The sequence below is a fragment of the Oryx dammah genome, unplaced genomic scaffold (genome assembly GCF_014754425.2).
Source record: "Oryx dammah isolate SB20612 unplaced genomic scaffold, SCBI_Odam_1.1 HiC_scaffold_2, whole genome shotgun sequence".
NCBI classification, from domain to species: Eukaryota; Metazoa; Chordata; class Mammalia; order Artiodactyla; family Bovidae; genus Oryx; species Oryx dammah.
In genome coordinates this window covers 144,323,762-144,347,129 of record NW_024070186.1, presented here as the reverse complement: position 1 = coordinate 144,347,129, position 23,368 = coordinate 144,323,762, and positions in this window count along the sequence as shown.

The following is a 23,368-nucleotide window of genomic DNA, read 5'->3' as shown; positions in this document are numbered from 1 at the left end:
ATAAAATGCAGCAAAATAATTAGTAAGTGATGAATTTCAAGTATATTTTACCCAATTTTAATATAATTAAATTTTACTATATAATTTAATTTTTAGCAATGACTGAATTATCTGACTTTCTGAGTAGTTTTTATTTTTATTTTTTCCTTTATGAAATGTGACTTAAAGGGTCCCAGTTCCTTGACCAGAACTGAACCTGGGTCACAGTAGTGAAAACCCTGAATCTGAACCACTAGGCGACCAGGGAACTCCCTGTCTTAAAATTTAATAGTCAATACTCAAATGCAGTTCTACAATACCACTGGATCCAGGAAATCAAGACCAGTCTTTGGGTAGAAATGGGTAGATAGGAAGAATAGGAAAAAGTTAAAGAGGTACATGGGCATTTGCACAGGTAGGGGGGCTAGACTTATATGGAGAGTTTTGTTGTTACTCTGCCTGTCTGGGGAGTATCTAGAGAGATTTTAGCAGAGAAGGAACTTGATCTGTTATTTTAAAAGTGTCATTATGACTGTTATTTTGAGAATAATTTGTATTATAAAAAATGAAAAATTGATAAAAATCAATTAGGAGGATATTTCAGTAGTCCAGGAAAGATTCAGAATATTTTTGAAGATTAAATATATATCTCCTGGTTTAGTCTCTCAGTCGTGTCCAACTCTTGTGACCCTATGGACTACCATCTTCCAGGCTTCTCTGTCCATTGGATACTCCAGGCAAGGATACTGGAGCGGGTTGCCATTTTCTTCTTCAGGGAGTCTTTCCAACCCAGGGATTGAACCCTGGCCTCCTGCCTATCAGGTGGATTCTCTACCGACTGAATTACCAGGGAAGCCATATATATATATATGTTGTTCTATGCTTAGTCACTCAGTCATGTCCGACTTTTTGTGACCCCATAGGCTGTAGCCCACCAGGCTCCTCTGTCCATAGGATTCTCCAGGCAAGAATACTAGACTGGATTGCCACTCCAGGGGATCTTCCCATGGGATCTCCCAGGGGTCTTCCCAACCCAGGGTTCAGACCCATGTCTCCTGCATTGGAGGTGGATTCTTTACAATCTGAGATACCAGGGAAGCCCGCATGTATGTGTATATATATATATATATATATACACACATATATATATACCATTTACTAAAAAAAAATGTGGAGTGTGAGAGTAAGAAAGAGTCAATGATTTTGACCTTGAGTTTCTAGAAAAGTGAATTTGTCAACTGAGATGGGGTGGCAATGGGTAGAACATGATGATGGCAAGTTAACTTTGGAACATTCTAAGTTAAAGTGGCTAAAGTGCTTGTAGAAACAATGAGTAGGAGTGGAATATATGAGTCTGGAGTTTAAGTGTTTGAATAACTAACTATAATGGGAGACTTTACTCCCAAATGACTTTAATAATAAAGGTTTAATAGTAATTCAATTACTAGGTAAATAAGATAAGCAGTGCCTTGCATTAAGTAGGAAGTATTTAAATGATCATCCATGTGCATACATAAGTATAACTATTCTGGCTTTGGGGGGGTGTAGACAGTTCTAAGTTAGTGATGTTGGTGAGATATATAGAAATGTCTTCTTTTTTTGTTTCAAATGTAGTCTTTCAGCTTTTCTTCCTGAATGGCTGGTAAAGGTTACAGTAACTCAAAGCAATTCTGTGCTTTCTAATGACGCATTCAATCTATTCCCTCACTGTCTTCAAAGGAGAATTTAAAAAAAAAGGAATATCTTGGTTTCTCCATCCAGTTATAAGCTGAAATAGAAACAAAAATATTCTGCAATGATTACTATATATGTGTGTGTGTGTGTATGGATTTTTAAAAATTCTGTGTTTATGTTTATCAGCAAATGTTGTTTTCATGTCCTAAAAGCAAAATTGTGCCTGTTTTTTGCGACTAGGAAATAGTTTGAAAAGCACATTAATATTCTAATAGCAATTTCAGAGCTGTTATCTAATTTAATATTTGTTGTTTAGTTGCTAATTTGTGTCTGGCTCTTTGTGACCCCACAGACTGTAGCCCACCAGGCTCCTCTGTTCATAGGGTTTCTCAGGCAAGAACACTGGAGTGGGTTGCCATTTCCTGCCTCAGGAGATCTTCCCGACCCAGGGATAGAATCGACATCTCGTGCATTGGTCTGTGGATTCTTTACTGCTGAGCCACCAGAGAAGCCTCCAGTTTAATTCTTGGAATAAGTTTAACATCATTTTGGTATTACTTTCAGCTTTTGAGGCCTGGGACCAGTTCTGAATTCCATCTTTTCTGTCTGATCTTATTTGAATAAGTCCCTCTTCACGTTGGCTGCTGCTGAGTGGTAACCAGAAGTCAGACTCTGGTAAGGAACCTGGGGGATATTAATATTTACAACACTTGGTTCTGATACACAATACAAAACAATACCAAAGTATCTGCAATTCTAGGCGTATAGGCAGACCTCATTTGTATATTGTGTTGAAAAGAAGAGAACTATTTAATTATTCTTATACTTTGTTAAATGCAATCTCATTCAGGGAATATAAGAATATCTAATCACTTCTATTAAAACTAAGTACACTGAATTTTTTAAAATAATAAAAATAAGATGCATAGAGGTCAAAAGAAGAGAGAAACTATAGTTGCTTGGATAAATCATAAAGATCTTTATTAGAGAAAGCAGTGTTGAGTTTGAACTTGACAAATGACTAAAATGCCAGCAGATGGAAGTAGTAGTTAGACTTTATTAAGTAGAGAAGTATAGTGTGAGCAAAAGTTCAGATTTTAGAAAAAATAAACAATGTATGAAAAATAATCAAGTTTTGCTGGAATAAAGTTCAGCCTAGAGGAACGATGCACATCTAGATCGGAAAAGACTGATGCTATTGGAAGGCTTAAAGGTTAGTGAGAGGTCTTTTCATTTCTGTAGGGATTGTAATTATTTCTGTTTTTGTTAAGAAAGTGAAATGTTTGTAAACAAATTTGGAAAGTAATTAGTTGAGTAATGATCATTGAGAAAATTCTATCAGGAGGAGAGTGACATAAGAATGGAAATATGAAGTACAGTAGGAATTTTAGAGGTTAGAAACCACAGGAGTTGGAAAATAATGGGGTATGAGAGACAAAAAAGAATATTGAAACAGCATTAGCTGTGGAGTCCTAAGTGACAGAGAATATTTCTTCAATTTGGAGGAATAGGGAAGTTGGGAACAGATGCAGATGTCGAGTTGGGACATGTGATATATTACACAGATGGTATTTGGGCACGAGACACCTGTGTCCTCTGAACAATGCATGAAAAAAAGAGGGTTGCAATTATGTACCTTGAGTGTTTTCAGAATAAAAATATTGAAACGTATGAAAATGTATATGATTTGTTGAAACCTAAAAGGAAGATTCCACGTACTTAATGTTTTCAGCCCTATTCAGGACATCTTTTACTTTAAAAATACCTTCAGTTTTGAACTTCATCTTGTCCAGTTTATTATTCTTTCCTTATGAGAACTAAACTGGTTCTCAAAATAAGATTCTCTTACACTAAATGTGGTGAGACTGCTAAATACCCTCCTAATATCTTCTCCTTTTTCTTACCACTAAAGTGAAAGTGTTAGTTGCTGAGTTATGTCTGATTCTTGCAAGCCCATGAACTGTAGCCTGTCAGGCTCCTCTGTCCATGAAATTTACCAGGCAAGAATACTGGATTGGGAAGCCATTCCCTTCTCAAGGGGATTTTCCTGATCCATGGATCAAACCCCAGTCTTCTGCATTGGGGGCAGATTCTTTATCATCTGAGCCACCTAAAGTCTGACATTATTTGTAGTGTCACTGAGTCCAGCTTTAAAAAATTGATAATACATTTTTTTTTCCCTTCTTGTCATGTAACACATTTTGGCCAATGAGATAAAAATGGAATTCCCAAGGGAACTTCCCAAGCCTCAGGGCACACTTCCCTTTTGTTCTTTCCTTTCTTTATGCCTGATACACTGTTGTGATGGCTGCTAGATGAAAATCTGATCCCGTGCTTTAATACTGAATTCCTCCCTCTGAGTTTCCTGTATGTGAGAAAACACTACAGTTATAACTTAAGGCACCGCTTTGCAGCCTCTTCTTGTTCCTAGCTGGGTACAAAAGGATTATATGAAATCATTGATTCCCTGTGCCAAACTGTCATGATATGAGTATGTGGATTTACTTGTCATTACCATGAAAGATGTATAAGTTTTAAGGAAAAAACTCTAAGCATATCATGTTAAGACCCATAATTGAAATAGCTTAACAACATGCATTAAACTGGACAAGATATTTAAGGGTACTTTTTGAATGACAGGACTGTTATTATCTTTAAATAACTACTGTTTCCTATTTCAATCACCTTGTTTTTTATGATTGAAAACCAATCACAAAATGTTTTTGTGATATTGAGTTATGTCAGAAGATCTGTCAGAAGAAAAGGGGAATAAATAGCTCATGGATGTATCATGAGCTAGTATTTATTGTGTTTTACCAAACATTTTATATGGTTAGTAAATATCATCAAAGTGAATATTCCAGCAATCACAGATATCAACTGAAAAGGAATCATACCCTGATGTTTTTTATTGCCTATTCCTAATATGCTTATTTGGTACAGTGTGAAATGCATGCAGATACAATAAGGAAAGGTAAAAGTTTCCTTTGAGGTAGACTGCATATACAATATAGTGACACTCTGGAGAACTGGAGGCATGGAAAAACATTAAAACCATAAAAACTGATTACTTTATCTTGAGTGTTCTGTCATTTTTCCTTATTTTGTCTCCTTTGTGCAGTAATCAAATGATGTTAAAAAACCCCAAACTTACTCTACTAAAATTAGAAAAAAATACAAATTTAAATATTGAGGGCACTGTAAAACTCCCAAACTAATGACAATTATTTTATTTCACCAGTGAAAAGAAAAGAATATTTCTCATATATCAGTTCAGTTCAGTTCATTTGTTCAGTGTGTCCGTCTCTTTGTAACCCCATGTACTGCAGCATGCCAGGCTTCCCTGTGCATCTCCAACTCCCAGGGCTTGTTGAAACTCATGTCCATCGAGTTGATGATGCCATCCAACCATCTCATCCTCTGTTGTCCCCTTATCCTCCTGGATTCAATCTTGCCCAACATCAGGGTCTTTTCCAGTGAGTCAGTTCTCATCAGGTGGCCAAAGCATTGGAGCTTCAGCTTCAGCATCAGTCCTTACAGTGAGTATTTAGGACTAATTTCCTTTAGGATTGACTGGTTGGATCTCCTTGCAATCCAAAGGACTCTCAAGAGTCTTCTCCAACACCACAGTTCAAAAGCATCAATTCTTCAGCTCATATTTAGTAAATGTTTATTTTCTATATTATCAAATGAACAGAAGGAATAGGAAACATGTTTAAAGTCCAACTCATATTCTGAGTATATTTGTATTAACCATTCAACAATGACAACAGAAAACAAATTAAACTATTCTTTTTGAAGGGAGGAGGCTTTAAATAAGAAATATTTATTGATATAAGAAGGGGCTTCCAAGGTGGCACAGTGGTGAAGAAGTCACCTCCCATTGTAGGAGATACAAGAGACTTGGGTTTGATCCCTGGGTAAGGGATTTCCTCTGGAGCAGAAATGGCAACTGGCTCCAGTATTCTTGCCTGGAAAATTCCACAGACAGAGGAGCCTGGAGGGCTACAGTTCATGCAATTTCAAAGAATTAGACATGACTGAGTGTGCATGCTAACTACCTATTGATATAAGAGGAGGGAATCATGTGATATTATGGTTATAGTTAACTTTATACAGCTATCTTATTCTAATGCTTCACACAAGAAAAGAGTATATAACCATATAAAATGCTTGGTAAAATGCATAATAAATACTAACTCATGATACATCCATGAGCTATTTATTTCCCTTTTCTACTGACAGAACTCAAATATGGTCCTCATGTTCACCCCTTCACCACAGGACTTAGACAAATTCACCCTTACCTCAATGAGAGTTATCAAATCTGATAAATTTAAAGCAGTTATTAAAGTTCATTAACTTTTCCAGTAATTGAGTTAGTCATGAACTTGAAAATATGTTTTAACCAAGAAGAGCATTAGAGATATATGCTAGAAAGCTTTATGAAAGTTAACCTCACTCTAGAGGAAAGACAGAGAGAGGTAAGGGGAGGAACAGAGAGGGAGAAGAAAAAAAAGACAGAGATTAAGAAGAAAAAGAAGAAACAGGAAGAGGATGGAAAGAAGGAAATCAATAGTAGTGTGTGCATGCCAAGTCGCTTCAGTCATGTCTGACTCTTTATGACCCCATGGGCTATAGTCTGCCAGGCTCCTCTGTCCATGGAATTCTACAGGCAAGAATACTAGAGTGAGTTGCCATGCCCTTCTCCAGGGGATCTGTCCAACCTAGGAATTGAACCCCAGTCTCCTGAATTGTAGGAAGATTCTTTACCATTTGAGCCACCAGAGAAGCCCAATGAGGCATTACCTCTCACCAGTTAGAATGGCTATCAATTGATAAGAACGAGCTAGCATTAGAGGGAATGTGGAGAAAAGGGTACATTTGGGCTCTGTTAATGGGAATGTGAATTGGTGCAGCTGCCAGGGAAAACAGTATGGAGATTCCTCAAAAAGTTAAAAATAGAACTATCATATGATCCACACCCACAATTCCACATCTGTGCATTTATCTAAAGAAAACAAAAACACTAACTGGAAAAATATATATGTACCCCCACATTAATTGCAGCATTATTAACAATAACAAAGATGTGGACATAGCTAAAGTGTCTATGAAGGGATGAAGGATAAAGAAAATGTACATAAATACAATGAAATATTGGTCAGCTATTAAAAATAATAATAATAAATCTTGCGATTTGCAACAGCATGGACGGAACTTTAGCTCGTTATGCTAAAAGAAATAAGTCAGGGAGAGAAAGACGGTTCAGCTCAGTTCAGTTCAGTCCCTCAGTCATGTCCGACTCTTTGCAACCCCATGAATTGCAGCACGCCAGGCCTCCCTGTCCATCACCAACTCCCGGAGTTCACTCAGACTCACTTCCATCGAGTCTGTGATGCCATCCAGCCATCTCATCCTCTATCGTCCCCTTCTCCTCCTGCCCCCAATCCCTATCAGCATCAGAGTCTTTTCCAATGAGTCAACTCTTCACATGAGGTGGCCAAAGTACTGGAGTTTCAGCTTTAGCATCATTCCTTCCAAAGAAATCCCAGGGATGATCTCCTTCAGAATGGACTGATTGGATCTCCTTGCAGTCCAAGGGACTCTCAAGAGTCTTCTCCAACACCACAGTTCAAAAGCATCAATTCTTCAGCGCTCAGCCTTCTTCACAGTCCAACTCTCACATCCATACATGACCACAGGAAAAAACCATAGCCTTGACTAGACAGACCTTAGTAGGCAAAGTAATGTCTCTGCTTTTGAATATGCTATCTAGGTTGGTCATAACTTTCCTTCCAAGGAGTAAGCGTCTTTTAATTTCATGGCTGCAGTCACCATCTGCAGTGATTTTGGAGCCCCAAAAAATAAAGTCTGCCACTGTTTCCACTGTTTCCCCATCTATTTCCTATGAAGTGATGGGACCGGATGCCATGATCTTCATTTTCTGAATGTTGAGCTTTAAGCCAACTTCTTCACTCTCCTCTTTCACTTTCATCAAGAGGCTTTTTAGCTCCTCTTCACTTTCTGCCATAAGGGTGGTGTCATATGTATATCTGAGGTTATTGATATTTCTCCCGGCAATCTTGATTCCCGCTCATGTTTCTTCCAGCCCAGCTTTTCTCATGATGTAGTCTGCATATAAGTTAAACAAGCAGGGTGACAATATACAGCCTTGAAATTTCACACACACATCCGGTGGATGGAAGTCACTGTGATTTCCAACACGATTTATGATTCAGTTTTAATAAAGAGCAATGGTTCAGTTTTACCTTGAAGAACAAAATAATCAAATATTATATACCATGTTCCTCTAATTGCTTACATGCCTAAAGCTAGATGATGTCAGGTTATATAAGTACTATATATGTCTAACACACCACAGGCCAAAAAGACTTTCAAAGATGAATTTGGAAAATCAAATATGATAGTATAACCCATTTTTTAGCATGCTTTATGTCCTTTATTATATTCTGCAAATTACTTGAACTGCAAAGAGCTTCCTAACACAACAGCAAAATCACTGCTGTGGGTTGTTTTCTGTAATAAGCTCAGCTGGGGAGTAAGTGATAGAAGCAGCAACAGAACTGATAATCAATGTTCCTCTTCTTTTGTATGATTGATCACTTGGCTCAGTGTTACCATTATGGAGAATTAAGTATTGACTTAACATCCACATTTGGAAGCAAACAAACAAAAAAAATAGCAACTTAATTATGAACTACTCATGGGGAACTCTGAGAGCCTCTGGGAAAATATAAAATATATTAAATGAATTAAGTTATAATGTGGTCATGCCTAAACAGTCTTGGTGTGATTTTTTTTTTTTTTTTTTTACACTTTACTTCAGCTTGCAAAGTATGAAAGTGAAAGGGTTAGCTGCTCAGTCGGTGTCTGACTCTTCTCAACCCCATAGACTGTAGCCTGCCAGGCTCCTCTGTCCATGGAATTCTCCAGACAAGAATACTGGATGGGTTGTCATTTCTTTCTCCAAGAGATCTTCTTGACCCAGGGATCAAGCCTGTGTCTCCTGCATTGCAGATAGATTGTTTACCATTTGAGCCACCAGGGAAGCCTAGGATGAGAACAAATCCATGAGGAGAAAAGATGTCCCAATTGTTTTAATAAGTCCGTAATATCTTACTCCAACATAATGAACTTATTGCATTTAGAACCTTAGAACGCTATTTGCATGTGTGCTAAGTTGCTTCAGTCTTGTCTGACTTTATGTGACCCTGTGGACTGTGGCCCGCCAGTCTCCTCTGTCTCTAGGGAATCTTTCAAACCCAGGGATCAAACCTGCGTCTCTTATGTCTCCTGCCTTGGCAGATGGGTTCTTTACCACTAGTGCCACGTTGGAATGCTGTTTAAATTGATGTTAGAATCACTTTTTATAAACAATTTTATTTAAAAAAAATCATACAGGGAAATTGGAACTGTCCTTTTCCATAGTCTCTAAAATATATCTGGATTATGATTATGACACAGTGCACTCCATTCTAACATTTACAGTTGGGTCCAGCCTTCCAGAGCTAGCATATCTACATATGTTTTTCACCTCCATGTTATAATCTAGGACTGCAGATTCCACAGCTAGACATACTGCTTTTAAATCTGGGCTCTGACACTTAATGACAATAAAGTTTGCACTGGGTTATCCAATTGTCTGGGCTTTGGCTTCCTTTCTTGTACAATGGATAAAAAGTATCATCTTCATCAGGTTTTTGTGAGATTCAGTGCAACAGTCTATGAAAAGTAGTTAAATAGTGCTTGGGTTTATTACTCATCTGCTGCAATTAACTTTGTCCTCATCTGTAATTTGGGTGGTGATAATATTAACTCCTTCCATGCAGTTTTTGAAAATTCCACACATAATTCACCTTAAACACACCTCTGAACCCCGATTCTTATTTTTGTTGTCATTCTTCCTTCACTTGCATTCAAATCTTTTTCTCTCTCTTGTATGATTCTTCCCAACTGGTTTCTTTCTTAGATCTGCAAATTTCTTTGGGCAATTTGATAACTGACATAGAGCAAAGAGATCTTAAAGTCCTCACTCAAGGACAATTTGCTTAACTAATAGCCCTGTAAGTTTCCTGAACAACCTTGCTTTCCATATGTCTCATAAAAAGAAAGACAAAAATAGAGTGCTTTATCTGATTTCAAAATAATATCTATTGTCTTGAAAAGAGACCTTAAACTTGACAGGGTAGCAAAGTGTTATCTGTAGATATATTTCCTTTTAATCAAGTATTTGTCAAAACTGTCAGTTTTTAATACACTTTCTGGCACTGATTAAGAAACATGAATTTTCTTAGTGAATCACAAGAATCTCTCCATCTTCCTTAAAACCTCAGCAAAAAGGTTTTCTATATTTGAAGATAGAAAATATTAGTAATAACACAAACATTGTACTTAACACTTGACTGAGATATCAGGCTTTCCCTTGTTTACAGAGCTGTTATTTATAGCTCACATATACATGGCGTAGAAAAATGAGCTATTTCCCCTTGGCTAATAGCTAATATTAAAAGCATCTACTCTTGAAAACTAGTTACATTAGAGAATTTCCTACTTTCTCAAATCTTGTCCTGCAAGCTCAAAACCAGTTAAGATTTTCAAATAGAATAAATCTACACAGAAATCCAAGAAAAACTATTTACCAAGATGAGACTGACAAATTTTTATTCATTTCATATGAAAAAGTAAAAAAAGTACATGTAATTATGTAACTTTCACATTAGCACAAAAAATGCATAATTTTTCTCCAATCACATGAGTAATCCAGTCATCTCAGTAGATTCTTTAAAAACTATGCAATTAAAACAAAGACAACCATTCAATGTTTAATCATATTAATGTATTTATTGTTGCAATTCTTTCAGTTATCTCTCCTGCTGTATTAGCCATAATTTGGGTTATTGTTTTAATTATCCTTACCTGCAACAACCCTCATAAAAATAAACTACAATATCAGTGATTTATAAGACTTAATATTTTTCCCAGTGTTGAATATGCAGGTGGCTCCAGAAAATCTGGTTCAGGCCTTTGGGTAGATTTAGCTCTGTCCTTGGAGAAGGCAATGGCTCCCCACTCCAGTACTCTTGCCTGGAAAATCCCATGGATGGTGGAGCCTGGTAGGCCACAGTCCATGGGGTCGCAAAGAGTCAGACACGACTGAGCGACTTCAGTTTCACTTTTCACTTTCATACATTAGAGAAGGAAATGGAAACCCACTCCAGTGTTCTTGCCTGGAGAATCCCAGGGATGATGGAGCCTTGTGGGCTGCTGTCTATGGGGTTGCACAGAGTCAGACAGGACTGAAGTGACTTAGCAGTAGCAGCAGCAGCTCTGTCCTACCAGTCTTCTCACTCAGGATTCAACCTGACAGAACAGAGGTTGCCAAAGACATGCTCTTTTCAAGGCAGAAAGCAGGAACCAGAGAATCTAAGCCTACTATCAGTGGTGTATCATTTCTTCCATGCAGGAAGGAAGAGGACAGTGGATATTTGCTCAACAATAATATAATCTACCACAGATGGCTTCTGAAAGCATTAGCACATTTAAATCTTCTTTCTTTCTGTGCTTGATAGCAAAATTGCCAAATTTCTCACTGACTGTTCCTTCTTTATATGTTTCTGTACTACTCTATTCAACCCTGAAGACCAGAGAAACATTTAATTTCTTAGATAAAATTTCATTCACTCCTCTGATGAAATTTGTGTGACTCAAACTCAGTTTCCTTACATAGTTCTTGGTTTGTTGTTGCCTCATTTTAGATCCCAAGCAATACTAAATAAAACATGGAGTGAAAAGTAATCTTAAAAGTGTTCATCATGTCCAACTCTTAGTGGCCCCATGTATTGTAACCCACAGGATTTTTTGTCCGTGGAATTGTCCTGGCAAGAATACTGGAGTGGGTGGCTATTTCCTTCTCCAGGGGACCTTCCTGACCCAGTAGTCAAACCTGAGTCTCCTGCATTGCAGGCAGATTCTTTACCATCTGAGCCACCAGGAATTCCCTAAATAAAACATGATTCAGCCATTATTGCTTGAAAAATAAATAGCTATGTCTGTACTAAATGGAGACCAATGTTAAAGTCAACATAAATTTTAAATATAATGTACAGTTATGAAATAGTAAAATTTGTGGGATAAAAACAAAACATAAGTAAGATACTATAATTTTTGTGATGTTACCTAGCAGATATTGGTGTCCATGGCCAGAGATGATGAATAACATTGTGTTTTAATAGATAGTGTCCCCTGTAAAGTTAATCATAGAGACCTCACTATTTACAACTGCCCAATTTTTTTAAACAAGGCTTGTAAATTATTCTCAAATAGCCTGCAATCCTTGACTACGAAAATTTTTTCCTATATTATCTTAAATTATCATTGCTATTAAATTATTATTACTGTAAACTATTAAACTAGCTTTTAGTACATGGAGAACAAGTGCAAACCAGGAGTCAATAAAGTCATAAAGCATGTGAAGCCAAATTACCCTTTGATATTTCTTTGTTTGCTATCGTCCCATATTTCTAAATGCTTGATGAAAATCTTCATTGGATGTCCAAACAATACATGTTCAAACTCGCAAAGTAAATTCGTAGTGTTTTCTTTTGATTTGCTTTTGTTGTGTTTATAGATCTCTTTTGCGTTTTCATTTCCCTAGCAATAATGGATGGTGTAAAAACTGAATTACCTAGAACTAAGGAATATATTTATTAACAAAGAGATAAAGGCTAAAATTATTATCTAGACCTCGGTAGAAAGAAACAAAAAGAGGAAAAAGATGAATGAATGCTACATCAAGATAAAAAATGAATAAGAGAGAAGTTAGCAATGTTCTAAAGTTAACATTAGAAACATTGATGATAACAAAAAAGAAATCCAAATTTATAAAGAAAAAATAATTTAAAAAATTGTAAAAAAACTCAAAATGATTGTGAAAATGTCACTTTGATTGGAAAAAATAAGAAAAAAATATTCAGTGATATGTCTAACACAAAGCCCGAGAACAAATACATATAAAAATTAATGAATATGGAAGAAGAAGACAAAATTAAGAATAAAAGCATCATAAACCCCTAAGGATAGCATTAAAAGAGTGGAAACCCAGATTAAGCTACGATTTGCAAAAACACAAAAGATAGGAAGGGATTTTGGCAATATTTGGAAGGGGAGAATAAGAATAAAGCAATCTGAGGCATGCTACTTGGAAGGATGGTAACATGTTGATAGAAAAAAACAGTAGTGAAATCTTCAAATTCATTTTATTCCCCTCCCTTTAGTTTCTGTCAATTATATTAACACAAAAAATGTAGAGAATAATTATTAAAGATTATTGTTGGAGTAATCAAGGATTAAGTTTTAAAAGAGAGATAATAGTTGCTTTATTCTCTATGCTGATTATTTACATCTGAAAAGTTGAGTTGGTTTAAGAGTGATGCAAGCAATTGAAGCTATAAATTTTAGGAAATGGTGGGGACCATGGAAGAAAGTTATCTAGAAGGAAATATGTAAAAGACTATGATAATTGGGAAAATTAATTAGAGATATTTTGCATTGATTCTGGCAAGAAAGTAAATAAATACAGTAATACCAGACAGATGCAATCCAATGAGCTACTGTCAGGGTGGAAAAGTTATTTTTGAAGGGAGTAAAAACTGAGACTGCATCAGGGGTGTGTAGAGAAAATGCAAGATATATTGAAATATTGGAACTTATGACCTTAAAGATCTTGGCCAAACATGATGTTAACAGTATGATTGATTGTGTGCTAATGGCTAAAATTATTCTGCTAACCTATGGACATTGTGAGGGGAAAGTAAAATCAGCTCTGCTGCTGCTGCTGCTGCTGAGTCGCGTCAGTCGTGTCCGACTCTGTGCGACCCCACAGACGGCAGCCTACTAGGCTCCTCTGTCTCTGGGATTCTCCAGGCAAGAATACTGGAGTGGGTTGCCATTTCCTTCTCCAATGCATGAAAGTGAAAAGCGAAAGTGAAGTCGCTCAGTCGTGCCCGACTCTTAGCGACCCCATGGACTGCAGCGCACCAGGCTCCTCTGTCCATGGGATTTTCCAGGCAAGAGTGTTGGAGTGGGATGCCACTGCCTTCTCCAAAATCAGCTCATTTTAGCTATTATGTGCATCATCATTATGACTATAAAATGCTTTACTCAGCTATGAAGTCACTCACCAAGACCTATAGTTTGTATCATTTAAAACTGGGCAGAATCCTGGAAAATATGCTTAAGAGAATAGTTTTGCATGGCAAAATGATTCCCTTGATGACCCAAAAGATCTTACCTGCCAGTAATTTCTTCAGAACAGTGAAGTAATGCTTAGGGTAATTACACTATATAGCAAATTATACTACATATCTCTTATACACATTATGTTGCCATATGCAATACATTTTGCCCTGTTTTTTTTTTTTTCTGTAAATCAACATAATTAATCCCATTTTATAGCTTCTCTTAGCTCATATATCTTCTAATTCATCATATTTGGTAGCCAGATAATCACATCACTTTTCTATAAAAGAACAACAGGGCATAAGACACCTTTTCTTATAAAAGATTTTCCTTCAATAGGAAATATATTTAAAGCAAGTATATTTTTAACATAAGAATAAAATTCTGGTCAGGTACCTGCCCAATGAAATGGCAGGATTTGATTATCCTGAACTCCCTTCCTACTTGAAACAGAAAGTCATAAAAAACAAAATGTTAAAAGAAAAAAAGTAAAAGGAACAAGCTAAGTTCAAAATAAACACAGAGCAGTCAGTGGGTAAAATATATAGGTATAATGAGTTTGAATCAAAAAGAAGAAAGAAAAGGCTTTACTTCTCTGGAGTAATAGGAATTTAAAGCGTCTTCTAAAAGGTGAGATCATGCGGTGGAGTCCTTGAAATCAGAAACTGAGAGCTCACCCTCTCTCTCTCTCAGATAAAAACAAAGTTAGAGAAAAAAAAAAGAGTCTGATAGTCTGTGTCCCACTTTTTTACAATGTGTATGTAGTATTTCTTCAACTAGTTTAGATCAGTGTTTTAAAAAATTATTTACCAGTAAGAATCTCTGTTTGAAAGGGATCTTGGATATCCATTTACAAAACAAAATCAAACCAGCCTTCATTTAAGCATAAGTGTTTGGCATTTCACTTTCCATTCCAGATATTTCTTCCCCTCTGCTGTAAACCTTGATGAGGTTTACAAAATGCCTTTGGTTCTAGAGAATTAAATTTAAAAAAAAAATAGATCATAGAAAGATCATATGTAATTACCTTTATGTGATATAAATAATATATTCCATAATATTTTTAAGATTTCCTCTTCAAAATGAAATGTAAACACACATACACACATACACACACACAGAAATAACTTAACAATAAAAAATATCACCTCCTCTGAATTGAAATCTCTCTTAATAATTTAACTCTAAATTATAATTATTTGCTATAATAATTTTATCTATTTTAAAAAATGTTTTAAACTCAAGGACAATGCTTATCTAAACTTGTAAAACTGAGAAACTTTGTAAAGGAAGACTTGTTTTCTTTTTTCCCTCTAAGACTGAGGAACATAGATTGAAATGAACTTGAATACTATTGCACAATATTTTATTAAACTCCAAAATCTCAATTATCTATGGTGTTTTATTTTTATGTTACTTTAATTTTTAAAATTACCTTAGAGTTTATCTACTGATAAACCATGAAGAATTTCAAGAAATTACTGACATTGCCCTGCATGACTATTTATTTTTTTTTAATTCAGAAATATGTATCTGCAGGTTTTGGAAAAAAATGAGATTACTTTCCATCATAGATAACGAACAGTAATCACACAGGTAATATTTGAGCCACAATATGATATACAGTTGAGGAGCATAATGTATCACAAGTACAAAACTGAGTACAAAGGACAACGGTATTATCAACTTGAGTTCAGTTATTGATGTCCTAGCAATGCCAACATGAGTATTAATTATAATTTCATGGGAACAGTGATTCTCAAGGCATTTTAGCCATGAGATTTCATTTTTTTATTGTTAGTCAGACCCAAGCTTATGCAATGCATAACATTTACCAACTGTGATAAAAGTTTTAGTGATGATTCTGAAATCATTTTGCAAGGACATATTCTTTTATTTATTTTGCTGAAATAGAGACAGCTCTTTTATTAAATATCTGGTCCAGTGCACATTATATTTGTATATGATGTTTCCACTGTGCTCTATTTACTTACAGCACATTGAAATTTTGTGCTTAAAATATATATTTCTAAAATTTCTCTGAATTATTCAAAGAAAAAATGGTAAGTTTCTTGGTGATTTATCTGAGATGACTATGTGGTATATAGTGTTCGCTCTGTGTCTGATGTTCATTAGGTGTGTCTTTTCAATATCCTATATACTTTAAGTCTCAACTTTATGATTCACATACTGTAGTGTTCTAGGGGAAAAATTTAGTGTGACAGCCTTGTCCCTTTTGCCTCATGTTTAAGACTATTCCCTAGTCCTTTAGTAACCTCATGTATACCTAGAGTTTAAGCTGCCATCTTGAGGTTGTTAACTTTTAACTTCACGTTTAACCTCTTTGATTAATTTAACATTTAAATATATACTGTATGCACATTCTGAGCTAGCACAATGTTAGGCATATAACACAATGGTCAACGAAGCAAATGCATTTTCTATTTTCATGGATATTACATTCATTTGGAGGTATCAGAAAATAAAAAGAATCTGGACTTCAATTTTGAGTAAGTTGTGGTGAAGATGTTTGTCAGACATCTAAGTGGAAGTGTCAAGACTACTGATACTACAACTGAGCTGATTTCTACTTGGCTGGTCCATTGCCACCACAGGTAGAACACAGTCAAAACTGAACTTGTTATTGTTGAACCAATCTGATTTTTTTTCTTTTTTTAAACTCACAATCTTTGAAAGTAGTAGTCTTCTTCATTGAGACAATCATGAAATTGGGTATCATTCTAGACTCTATTTCCTCCACTCCCCTCATTGAATCAGTTACCCAGTCCTCCAACTCAACCTTCATATACACATCTCTGCAACTCTTCCTGCCATATTTATGTGTAACCTGGAGCATCATGACACATTGCAAACTTGCCTCTCAGTATTTATTAGGCTCTTCAAATGATCTTCCTCCAATATAGATATGTCAATCTCTTACCTGCATAAACACAAATAATCACTACATTATGTACCAAATGACCTAGAGGAGCTATCCCATGTTGAAAGTCAGGAAGGGAGGCAATGAGGAGCTACCCTTTGTCCAAGGTAAAGAACAGCGGCTGTGCTTTGCTGGAGCAGCCGTAGAGAAACCCCATGCCCAAAGTAAGAGAAACCCAAGTAAGATGGTAGGTGTTGCAAGAGGGCATCAGAGGGAAGAGACACTAAAACATACTCACAGAAAACTAGTCAATCTAATCACACTAGGACCACAGCCTTGTCTAACTCAATGAAACTAAGCCATGTCCGGGGGGCAACCCAAGACGAGAGGGTCATGGTGGAGAGGTCTCATAGAATGTGGTCCACTGGAGAAGGGAATGGAAAGCCATTTCAGTATTCTTGCCTTGAGAACCCCATGAACAGTATGAAAAGGCAAAATGATAGGATACTGAAAGAGGAACTCCCCAGGTCAGTAGGTGCCCAACATGCTACTGGAGACCAGTGGAGAAATAACTCCAGAAAGAATGAAGGGATGGAGTCAAAGCAAAAACAATACCCAGCTGTGGATGTAACTGGTGATAGAAGTAAGGTCTGATGCTGTAAAGAGCAATATTGCATAGGAACCTGGAATGTCAGGTCCACGAATCAAGGAAAATTGGAAGTGGTCAAACAGGAGATGGCAAGAGTGAACATCGACATTCTAGGAATCAGCGAACTAAAATGGACTGGAATGGGTGAATTAAACTCAGATGACCATTATATCTACTACTGTGGGCAGGAATCCCTCAGAAGAAATGGAGTAGCCATCATGGTCAACAAAAGAGTCCGAAATACAGTACTTGGATGCAATCTCAAAAACGACCAAATGATCTCTGTTCGTTTCCAAGGCAAACCATTCAATATCACAGTAATCCAAGTCTATGCCCCAACCAGTAACACTGAAGAAGCTGAAGTTGATTATGAAGACCTACAAGACCTTTTAGAACTAACACCCACAAAAGATGTCCTTTTCATTATAGGGGACTGGAATGCAAAAGTAGGAAGTCAAGAAACACCTGGAGTAACAGGCAAATTTGGCCTTGGAATGCGGAATGAAGCAGGGTGAAGACTAATAGAGTTTTGCCAAGAAAATGCACTGGTCATAGCAAACACTCTTTTCCAACAACAGAAGAGAAGACTCTACACAGGGACATCACTGTATGGTCAACACCGAAATCAGATTGATTATACTCTTTGCAGCCAAAAATGGAGAAGCTCTATACAGTCAACAAAAACAAGACCAGGAGCTGACTGTGGCTCAGATCATGAACTCCTTATTAACAAATTCAGACTTAAATTGAAGAAAACCACTAGACCATTCAAGTATGACCTAAAGCAAATCCCTTATGATTATACAGTGGAAGTGAGAAATAGATTTAAGGGACTAGATCTGACAGATAGAGTGCCTGATGAACTATGGATGGAGGTTCATGACATTGTACAGGAGACAGGGATCAAGAAAAGAAATGCAAAAAAGCAAAATGTCTGTCTGGGAAGGCCTTACAAATAGCTGTGAAAAGAAGAGAGGCGAAAAACAAAGGAGAAAAAGAAAGATATAAGCATCTGAATGGAGAGTTCCAAAAAATAACAAGAAAAGATAAGAAAGCCTTCTTCAGTGATGCAAAGAAAAAGAAGAAAAGAACAGAATGGGAAAGACTAGAGATCTCTTCAAGAAAATTAGAGATACCAAGAGAACATTTCATGCAAAGATGGGCTTGATAAAGGACAGAAATGGTATGGACCTGACAGAAGCAGAAGATATTAAAAAGAGGTGGCAAGAATACACAGAAGAACTGTACAAAAAAGATCTTCATGACCCAGATAATCACGATGGTGTGATCACTCATCTGGAGCCAGACATCCTGGAATGTGAAGTCAAGTGGGCCTTACAAAGCATCACTATGAACAAAGCTAGTGGAGGTCATGGAATTCCAGTGGAGCTATTTCAAATCCTGAAAGATGATGCTATGAAAGTGCTGCACTCAATATGCCAGCAAATTTCGAAAAGTCAACAGTGGCCACAGGACTGGAAAAGGTCAGTTTTCATTCCAATCCCAAAGAAATGCAATGCCAAATAATGTTCAAACTACTGCACAATTGCACTCATCTCACATACTAGTAAAGTAATGCTCAAAATTCTCCAAGCCAAGTTCAGCAATATGAGAACCATGAACTTCCTGATGTTCAAGCAGGTTTTAGAAAAGGCAAAGGAACCAGAGATCAAATTGCCAACATCTGCTGGATCATGGAAAAAGCAAGAGAGTTCCAGAAAAACATCTATTTCTGCTTTATTGACTATGCCAAAGCCTTTGACTGTGTGAGTCACAATAAACTGTGGAAAATTCTTAAAGACATGGGAATAACAGGCCACCTGACCTGCTTCTTGAGAAATCTGTGTGCGGGTCAGGAAGCAACAGTTAGAACTGGACATGGAACATACTGGTTCCAAATAGGAAAAGGAGTCCGTCAAGGCTGTATATTGTCACCCTGCTTATTTAACTTATATGCAGACTACATCATGAGAAACGCTGGACTGGAAGAAACACAAGCTGGAATCAAGATTGCCAGGAGAAATATTAATAACCTCAGATATGCACATGACACCACCCTTATGGCAGAAAGTGAAGAGGAGCTAAAAAGCCTCTTGATGAAAGTGAAAGAGGAGAGTGAAAAAATTGGCTTAATGCTCAACATTCAGAAAATGAAGATCATGGCATCCAATCCCATCACTTCATGGGAAATAGATGGAGAAACAGTGGAAACAGTGTCAGACTTTATTTTTTAGCTCTCCAAAATCAGTGCAGATGGTGACTGCAGCCATGAAATTAAAAGACGCCTACTCTTTGGAAGAAAAGTTATGACCAACCTAGATAGCATATTCAAAAGCAGAGACATTACTTTGCCGACTAATGTCTGTCTAGTCAAGGCTATGTTTTTTCCTGTGGTCATGTATGGATGTGAGAGTTTCACTGTGAAGAAAGCTGAGCGCTGAAGAATTGATGCTTTTGAACTGTGGTGTTGGAGAAGACTCTTGAGAGTCCCTCGGACTGCAAGGAGATTCAACCAATCCATTCTGAAGGAGATCAGCCCTGGAATTTCTTTGGAAGGAATGATGCTAAAGCTGAAACTCCAGTACTTTGGCCACCTCATGCGAAGAGTTGACTCATTGGAAAAGACTCTGATGCTGGGAGGGATTTGGGGCAAGAGGAGAAGGGGATGACCGAGGATGAGATGGCTAGATGGCATCAGTGACTCGATGGACGTGAGTCTGAGTGAACTCTGGGAGTTGGTGATGGACGAGGAGGCCTGGTGTGCTGCGATTCATTGGGTTGCAAAGAGTCGGACACAACTGAGTGACTGAGCTGAATTGAACTGATGTACCAAATACAAACTCCAAAGAATGAAATGAAATCCCTTCCATTATCTGGATCTGTTTCTACCTCCAATTTATATTTCTCACTTGGCCTTATCTACAATTGCATGCTTCAGGCACACTGATGTTATTTTGCTTTTCCAAATTTCTATGTCATATAAATTGACTTAGTCTTTATCTCTGCCTTGAATACACCTTTTATATTTTTCACTTTTTCAACTTATCCCATGTATCACTTCCACACTGACTTTCCCCCCCTACTTCTTGTTGATTGTGTTATCAGCTGTGAATCTACTATCTTAGAAGACACATTTCAGTTTGCATTTTTTCAATGCAAAATATAGAGATTAATGGGTTGTGTTATTAGAATTATGCAACAGTCAATAAGGAAGAGGTGGTTCTTACAGACAGAATCTATAACTCTTCATTCTTTCACAGTCTGCATGACCTAGCTATATTCTGAATGCTTGCTTCTTTTCATAACTCAGTTGACTGTTTATCTTCTGTCCCTCACTCCAAACCCCATCCCCACATTATATTGAATCATCACTGGTTCATCAGTCCCCTCTAGTCCCAAGGTTTGCTCATGGTTTTTCTGCTATTGCTCCCATGATTCACTGCCATAATATGTCCATTTCTTAGTTTAACACTTGAAAGACATTATGAATGACTCAGTCCATATTTTTATAGATCGGGTCACAGATTACACAGAGATCACTGGGTGGTCTCCACATTGGTTATTCTTTATTGCCTACCATGTTGTGAAAGTGAAAGTGTTAGTCACTCAGTTGTGTCTGACTCTTTGTGATCTCATGGACTATAGCCCACTGGGCTCCTCTGTCCATGGAATTCTCCAGTCAAGAACACTGGTGTAGGTATCCATTCCCTTTACCAGATCATCCTGACCCAGGAAGAGAACCTAGGTCTTCTGCATTGCAAGCAGATTCTTTATAATCTGAAGGGACAGTGATTTGAAATAGCTCAACTAGAATTCCATCACCTCCACTAGCTTTGTACATAGTGATGCTTCCTATGGCCCACTTGACTTCACATTCCAGGATGTCTGGCCCTAGCTGAGTGATCACACCATCGTGATTATCTGGGTCATGAAGATCTTTTTTGTACAGTTCTTCTGTGTATTCTTGCCACCTCTTCTTAATATCTTCTGCTTCTGTTAGGTCCATTTTTGTCCTTTATCGAGCCCATCTTTGCATGAAATGTTCCCTTGGTATCTCTAATTTTCTTGAAGAGATCTCTAGTCTTTCCCATTCTGTTCTTTTCCTCTATTTCTTTGCATTGATTGCGGAGGAAGGCTTTCTTATCTCTTCTTGCTATTTTTTGGAACTCTGCATTCAGATGCTTAAGTTGGACTCAGTTCAGTTCAGTTCAGTCACTCAGTCGTATCCGACTCTTTGCGACCCCATGAATCGCAGCATGCCAGGCCTCCCTGTCCATCACCAACTCCTGGAGTTCACTCAGACTCACGTCCATCGAGTCAGTGATGCCATCCAGCCATCTCATCCTCAGTCGTCCCCTTCTCCTCCTGCCCTCAATCCCTACCAGCATCAGAGTCTTTTCCAATGAGTCAACTCTTTGCATCAGGTGGCCAAAGTACTGGAGCTTCAGCTTTAGCATCATTCCTTCCAAAGAAATTCCAGGGTTGATCTCCTTCAGAATGGATTGGTTGGATCTCCTTGCAGTCCAAGGGACTCTCAAGAGTCTTCTTCAACACCACAGTTCAAAAGCATCAATTCTTCGGTGCTCAGCCCTCTTCACAGTCCATCTCTCACATCCAGACATGACTACTGGAAAAACCATAGCCTTGACTAGCCAGACCTTAGTTGGCAAAGTAATGTCTCTGCTTTTGAATATGCTATCTAGGTTGGTCATAACTTTTCTTCCAAGGAGTAAGCATCTTTTAATTCCATGGCTGCTCTAACTAAATAAATTCTTCATAGAATTAGGGCATTCTCACCAGGATTACCTTCCACCTAGGCACCAGTCATTACACTGATCATATCTGAAAACCTTCTATGGCTTTGTAGCTGCCTTTTCCAACCCATCCTCACTTATCCAAGTCTAACTTAAAAATGCCAACACACCCAGGATCCTAACAGGGAATAAAGTAGTCTCTTGATTTTTGGAGCACGTGTCCTTTAATTGTCTCTCTCATCTTCATGTATGTACTTCCAGGAGCTTCTTCACAACTGGGAGTCAAATTCTTTGTAAGTTTTTTTAATATATATTTATTTTTATTTGAGGTAACTTTGGTTTATAACATTATATAAGCTTCACATGTTCTTAGTGCAAATTCCTGAGTAAGGAAACTTACATGGGTGATATCTTTTAACTGAGCACAATAATATAGTTGACATTTCTACGAGTCACACATCCTTACTAAAGTATGTAGCTTCTGGTCTGATCACTGTGATTATGAATGTGAAGTTCTGGGTGAAATGGGAAAATCAGACCATTGAAGAAACAGAGCATGTAGAAGAAAAAGAAAAGGGAAAAAAGACAATAAATCAATGATTTTCGTTAGAAGATAAGATGGGTAGAGAAGATATAAAGAAAGTAATTCCAGTTTGATTTTATAAAGTTTATATTTAAAATATATTGCTGTCCTACTAGGTTTTCATTCTTTTTGAGATCCCAGTCCATGTCTGATTCACAACTCTATAGTGTCAAATATAGGAATAATAAAAAGAAAGTAAATCTATACTGTGTTGTTCATAATGACCATCAAAATATTAGAGAATAAGCAGCATGCTTCCCTGGTGGCTCCTAGGTTGAAGTGTCTGCCTGGAATGCGGGAGACCTGGGTTCGATCTCTGGGTTGGGAAGATCCCCTGGAGAAGGAAATGGCAACCCACTCCAGTACTCTTGCTTGGAGAAGCCCCTATATTTGAGCCTGGTGGGCTACAGTCCATGGGGTCGCAAAGAGTCAGACACAACTGAGCGACTTCACTTTCATTTTCTTGCAATGCAAAAATGGGAAACCACCTTTCTAAATTTATCACAAGTATTTACAAGCATATTTTCAAATATGCCTTGTAAAATCAGACAGCTTCTTTGAAGTTTTTAAACAATGATTTCTGGCAC